At 51.6% G+C, this 6,984-nt stretch overlaps 1 long non-coding RNA gene across 1 annotated transcript; it reads right to left on the reverse strand.

Annotated features, from left to right (window-relative positions):
* Nucleotides 1-385: 385 nt before the first annotated feature.
* Nucleotides 386-5,814, reverse strand: LOC135566485 (uncharacterized). The gene is made up of 4 exons (XR_010462100.1): nucleotides 5,779-5,814; nucleotides 891-1,001; nucleotides 678-754; nucleotides 386-545 (listed from the first exon to the last, which is right to left on the reverse strand). It is a non-coding gene; the product is annotated as an uncharacterized LOC135566485 (long non-coding RNA).
* Between the last annotated feature and the right edge of the window lie 1,170 nt (nucleotides 5,815-6,984).

Here is a 6,984-nt window from a genome sequence, read left to right on the forward strand (position 1 = left end):
ATTTCATTTTTGTAATCTACATAATTTAATCAATGTATGCTAAAATAAATCATTTTAGATACAATAGTAAAAACAGTTATACAACTGAACATAAATAAATCAACAAAAAGTGCCCTGCAACAAAAACACAGAATTTTACACCACGCACTTTACAAGAAGTACACGATGTGCTCTTAAATAGAAACGTAGAGGCGCACAAATACATCTAGAACAATTGAAAGTATGAGTGTTTTAACGATAACAAAATGACCAGAAGTTCATGAATAAAAGATTAGGAGTTATCCATGCTCAAATCTCACACAATCATTAAGTGAGACAAAATATTCAGATGCCCCTTTAGAGAAAGGGGCGGGCCGGTCCAGTGGCAACTCGGAATGCCGTTACCGTGGCAACTCGGAATGTCAGACTGTGATGACTTCCTAGCAGCAGACAGCTGCAGCTAACATTTTGAACACAACAACGTAACGAGCAAAGAAACACGAGGACACAAGTCATTTTTTGTAGTAGTACTTTGACAATTCCACCAACTTCTTCTACAATGTGGCCTTAAAAAAAAAAAGAATAAAATCACAAATCAACAACAACAACAAAGTTCTGAAATGCTCTTGTGTGCCAACATATTTAGTGAGTGGCAGGTGTTACATTTCCAACCCTGTTCCCAGTCCTATCTAGCTCACCTTCTGGTATTCCCTGATGGCCTTGAACCCAGGAGACTTCATATGGTGACCCCAGCAGCCAAGCCAATCATGACTTCCTGCAACAACAATTAACTTCATTAAACAGGTTTTTTTTTTATTTTTTATGAACAGATATGAACAAACATACAAGACGTCTTTAAAATGTCAAATAGGCAAAAGACGGAGGGATTTCAAACCCCTTAAGGAACTCACTCTTGGTGACTTTAAAGTGTGACCTGGCGATGGTGTGTTTGACTATGTTGGGAGTCACAGTGCTCATCTTCCATTTGAGCAGCTTCCTCTGTTCTGGTGGCAGGGGCTCCACTGAAACAACACATTACAGCTACAGGAATAGGACTACGGGTGGAAGCACATTCCCTACAGGCCCTGCTAGAGCAGAAGTGCACTATGAAGAGAGAAGGGTGTCATTTGGATTCAAATGATTATACAATAGAGCTATCGATGGGGCTAGAGAACGCCCAGTCTCTACCGGGGGATAGGACTAGAGGTAGCAGTCTCTACTGAGGGGGATAGGACTAGAGGTAGCAGTCTCTACCGGGGGGGATAGGACTAGAGGTAGCAGTCTCTACTGAGGGGATAGGTCTAGAGGCAGCAGTCTCTACCGGGAGGGATAGGACTAGAGGTAGCAGTCTCTACTGGGGGATAGGACTAGAGGCAGCAGTCTCTACTGGGGGGATCTGAGCAGCGGTCTCTACCGAGGGGATAGGACTAGAGGCAGCAGTCTCTACCCGAGGGGATAGGACTAGAGGCAGCAGTCTCTACTGAGGGGATAGGACTAGAGGCAGCAGTCTCTACTGGGGGATGGGACTGAGGCAGCAGTCTCTACCGAGGGTATAGGACTAGAGGCAGCAGTCTCTACTGGGGGGGATAGGACTAGAGGCAGCAGTTCTCTACTGGGGGATAGGACTAGAGGCAGCAGTCTCTACCGAGGGGATAGGACTAGAGGCAGCAGTCTCTACTGGGGGGATAGGACTAGAGGCAGCAGTCTCTACCAGGGGGATTTGAGGCAGCGGTCTCTACCGAGGGGATAGGACTAGAGGCAGCAGTCTCTACTGGGGGATAGGTCTAGAGGTAGCAGTCTCTACTGGGGGATAGGACTAGAGGCAGCAGTCTCTACTGGGGGGATAGGTCTAGAGGTAGCAGTCTCTACCAGGGGATAGGACTAGAGGCAGCAGTCTCTACTGGGGGGGATTTGAGGCAGCGGTCTCTACCGAGGGGGATAGGTCTAGAGGCAGCAGTCTCTACTGGGGGATTTGAGGCAGCGGTCTCTACCGAGGGGATAGGACTAGAGGCAGCAGTCTCTACTGGGGGGGATTTGAGGCAGCGGTCTCTACCGAGGGGGATAGGACTAGAGGTAGCAGTCTCTACTGGGGGATGTTAGAGGCAGCAGTCTCTACTGGGGGATAGGACTAGAGGCAGCAGTCTCTACTGGGGGATTTGAGGCAGCAGTCTCTACCGGGGGGATAGGACTAGAGGCAGCAGTCTCTACCGAGGGGATAGGACTAGAGGCAGCAGTCTCTACCGAGGGGATAGGACTAGAGGCAGCAGTCTCTACCGGGGATAGGACTAGAGGCAGCAGTCTCTACCGGGGGATAGGACTAGAGGCAGCAGTCTCTACCGAGGGGGATAGGACTAGAGGCAGCAGTCTCTACTAGGGGGATAGGACTAGAGGCAGCAGTCTCACCACTTGGGGGGATTTGAGGCAGCAGTCTCTACTGAGGGGATAGGACTAGAGGCAGCAGTCTCTACTGGGGGGATAGGACTAGAGGTAGCAGTCTCTACTGGGGGATAGGATTAGAGGCAGCAGTCTCTACCGGGGGATAGGACTAGAGGCAGCAGTCTCTACTGGGGGATAGGACTAGAGGCAGCAGTCTCTACTGAGGGGGATAGGACTAGAGGTAGCAGTCTCTACTGGGGGGTAGGTCTAGAGGCAGCAGTCTCTACTGAGGGGGATAGGACTAGAGGCAGCAGTCTCTACTGGGGGGAATAGGTCTAGCGGCAGCAGTCTCTACTGGGGGAATAGGTCTAGCGGCAGCAGTCTCTACCTGAGGGGGATAGGACTAGAGGCAGCAGTCTCTACTGGGGGATAGGTCTAGAGGCAGCAGTCTCTACTGAGGGGATAAGACTAGAGGCAGCAGTCTCTCTACTGGGGGGATAGGTCTAGAGGCACCAGTCTCTGACGGGGGGATAGGTCTAGAGGCAGCAGTCTCTACTGAGGGGGATAGGTCTAGAGGCAGCAGTCTCTACTGAGGGGATAGGTCTAGAGGCAGCAGTCTCTACCGGGGGATAGGTCTAGAGGCGGCAGTCTCTACCGGGGGATAGGACTAGAGGCGGCAGTCTCTACCGAGGGGATAGGACTAGAGGCGGCAGTCTCTACCGGGGGATAGGACTAGAGGCGGCAGTCTCTCTAGTGGGGGATAGGACTAGAGGCAGCAGCCTCTCTACTGGGGGGATGAGGCTGGCCTCTGGGAGGATATGAGGCAGCAGCCTCTACTGGGCTGGGGATACTGATGAGGCAGCAGCCTCTCTACTGAGGGGGATATGAGGCAGCAGCCTCTCTGCTGGGGGATAGGGCAGCAGCCTCTCTACTGGGGGATAGGAGGCAGCAGCCTCTCTGCTGGGGGGGATAGGAGGCAGCAGCCTCTACTGGGGGGATAGGAGGCAGCAGCCTCTACTGAGGGGATATGAGGCAGCAGCCTCTCACTGGGGGATATGAGGCAGCAGCCTCTCTACTGGGGGATATGAGGCAGCAGCCTCTCTACTGGGGGATAGGAGGCAGCAGCCTCTACTGAGGGGATATGAGGCAGCAGCCTCTCTACTGGGGGATATGAGGCAGCAGCCTCTCTACTGGGGGATATGAGGCAGCAGCCTCTCTACTGGGGGGATAGGAGGCAGCAGCCCTCTACTGAGGGGGATATGAGGCAGCAGCCTCTCTACTGGGGGATATGAGGCAGCAGCCTCTCTACTGGGGGGATAGGAGGCAGCAGCCTCTCTACTAGGGGGATAGGAGGCAGCAGCCTCTCTACTGGGGGGATAGGAGGCAGCAGCCTCTCTACTGGGGGGATATGAGGCAGCAGCCTCTCTACTGGGGGATATGAGGCAGCAGCCTCTCTACTGGGGGATATGAGGACAGCAGCCTCTCTACTGGGGGGGATATGAGGCAGGAGCCTCTACTGGGGGATATGAGGCAGCAGCCTCTCTACTGGGGGATAGGAGGCAGCAGCCTCTCTGACTGGGGGATAGGAGGCAGCAGCCTCTCTGCTGGGGGATAGGAGGCAGCAGCCTCTACTGGAGGGATATGGAGGCAGCAGCCTCTCTGCTGGGGGGATATGAGGCAGCAGCCTCTCTACTGGGGGATAGAGGCAGCAGCCTCTCTACTGAGGGGATAGGAGGCAGCAGCCTCCTACTGGGGGATATGAGGCAGCAGCCTCTCTACTGGGGGATAGGAGGCAGCAGCCTCTCTACTGGGGGATAGGAGGCAGCAGCCTCTCTACTGGGGAGATATGGAGAGCAGCCTCTCTACTGGGGGGATAGGAGGCAGCAGCTCTCTACTGGGGGATATGAGGCAGCAGCCTCTCTACTGGGGGATAGGAGGCAGCAGCCTCTCTACTGGGGGGGATATGAGGCAGGAGCCTCTCTACTGGGGGGATATGAGGCATGGAGCCTCTCTACTGGGGGGATATGAGGCAGCAGCCTCTCTACTGGGGGGGATAGGAGGCAGCAGCCTCTCTACTGGGGGATAGGAGGCAGCAGCCTCTCTCACTGGGGGGATAGGAGGCAGCAGCCTCTCTGACTGGGGGATAGGAGGCAGCAGCCTCTCTACTGGGGGGGATAGGAGGCAGCAGCCTCTCTGCTGGGGGATATGAGGCAGCAGCCTCTCTACTGGGGGATATGAGGCAGCAGCCTCTCTACTGGGGGGATATGAGGCAGCAGCCTCTCTACTGGGGGGATATGAGGCAGCAGCCTCTCTACTGGGGGATAGGAGGCAGCAGCCTCTCTACTGGGGGATAGGAGGCAGCAGCCTCTCTACTGGGGGGATAGGAGGCAGCAGCCTCCACTGGGGGCTGGCAGCAGCCTCTACTGGGGGGGAGGCAGGAGGCAGCAGCCTCTCTACTGGGGGAGGTGAGGCAGTGTGCCTTCTACTGGGACACAGAGGCAGCAGCCTACTTTGGGGGATATGAGGCAGCAGCCTCTACTGGGGATAGGAGGCAGCCTCTCTACTTGGGAGCAGGAGGCAGCAGCCTCACTGTGGGGGATAGGAGGCGCAGCAGCTCCTCTGACTGGGGGACAGGAGGCAGCAGCCCCACTGGGGGATGGTGGGAGGCAGCAGCCTCTACTGGGGAGATGAGGCAGCAGCCTCTCTACTGGGGGACACTTCTCAAACTCAAGCAATATGTTACCACACAATGTCCTGTGAACATGTTGATATAAGCAAGGCCATAATGTGTCCAAATCCCAACCAACCCTAAGTCACATGACATCAGCTCATACTTAGGTGGAAGGAAGGCGCACTGTAGAAGCTTATTTTCCCCCAAAAAATTGTCAAGCAGTTTATTATCTGCTTCCCAAATGGCATCCTATGAGCGCTGGTCAAAGTGAGTGCACTACATAGGGAATAGGGTGCCATAGGGCTGTGGTCAAAAGTAGTGCACTATATAGGGAATAGGGTTCCATAGGGCCCTGGTCTAAGTAGTGCACTATATAGGAATAGGGTTCTATAGGGCCTGGTCTAAAGTAGTGCATTACATAGGGAATAGAGTGCCATAGGGAATAGGGTGCCCGTAGGGCTCTGGTCTAAAGTAATTGCACTACATAGGGGAATAGGGTGCCATAGGGAATAAGCGTACCATAGGGCTCTGGTCTAAAGTAGTGCACTACATAGGGAATAGAGTGCCATAGGGAATAGGGTGCCATAGGGCTCTGGTCTAAAGTAGTGCACTATATAGGGAATAGAGTGCCATAGGACCCTGGTCTAAAGTAGTGCACTACATAGGGAATAGGGTGCCATAGGGCTCTGGTCTAAAGTAGTGCACTACATAGAGAATAGAGTGCCATAGGACACAGTGAAGGGGTGTCTTACCTCTCTGGTTGGCAGTGCTGAAATACAGTGTAGGGGAATGAGGGGAACATGCTGGGGACCAGAGCTGGCTTCAGCTCCCCCTCATCCTCTAATTCAGGGCTCATCAGCTCCTCATCCGTGATACTGGAACACAGAGGCATTAAAGCTATGACTCTGTACACAACGGGGATACTGGGAATATTACCAAAACAGACAAGACTATAAAGATACTTGTTTAATATGGAACAGAAACAGACAACACAACTACTACCTGGTCATCAATGTCCAGAGGAATAAAACAAGAATGGCACCAAGCAGGATAACTCACAGGTTTAAATACTACCGTTTAACTCAAGAGGCACGGTCGGGCCATGTCTTTGGAAAGGCAGGAGACATTTTGAATTAAAAAAGTATTTTCTAACCAAACCAACTCCCTCAAGATCAATCAATAAAACTCCAATCGATGACAAAAGTCTTCTTCACCATCTTCAAAGTAAAAAACATTTTGTCAGATAAATGATAAATTATCAAAATAAGAATTGAAACAACAACAACAACACTCACATGACAGTCATGTAGGATTCTGTTGGTCCTGCTTGGTCCACCTGCTTCAAAATATAGTCCAACTCTCTACTGAGTGGCATTAAATCGGAGGTAATGGACCTGCTCTACATTGGTTTTGCTGTGAAGAAAACGAAAACAGCCTCATACTAATCCTCCAATCAGCTGGGACGTCACGGTATGACAATGATCCCACAGTCCCAAGCACTATTCGACCACACAGAGACTCATGTGCCCATTATTGACAGATAGTTCCACTTTTATCACCGATTTACAATTGGGAGACCTTTCCACTAGCCTCTGTGCTTTCAACCTTTCACCGGCAGCAACCACTAGAACAAAAGGTTCAATTCTCTCTCTCTTGGGTTTTGTCATCATCGTACCAGGGAACTGTCAGGTGCCCCAACTGGGAGGGCTATATTGAGTTATGAATGGTGCTTCTACAGAGATCTAGTCACAATAGGATGCAACATGACACTACTGTCTTCACAGATTAATAAATGGGCATTTCTCTCAAATCATTTGTGTTTTTTAGTCAGAAGTTGCTCTGTTTTAAGTGTAGAGATCAACATAACTTCCTAGTATTGTAAATCATCATAATCTTTAAGTTATAGACTATAACGAACTGAACCTTCTGTTTATAAAAGTAATCAACGACACGTAATG

This window comes from Oncorhynchus nerka, unplaced genomic scaffold (genome assembly GCF_034236695.1).
Source record: "Oncorhynchus nerka isolate Pitt River unplaced genomic scaffold, Oner_Uvic_2.0 unplaced_scaffold_4732, whole genome shotgun sequence".
In the NCBI taxonomy this organism is placed as follows: Eukaryota; Metazoa; Chordata; class Actinopteri; order Salmoniformes; family Salmonidae; genus Oncorhynchus; species Oncorhynchus nerka.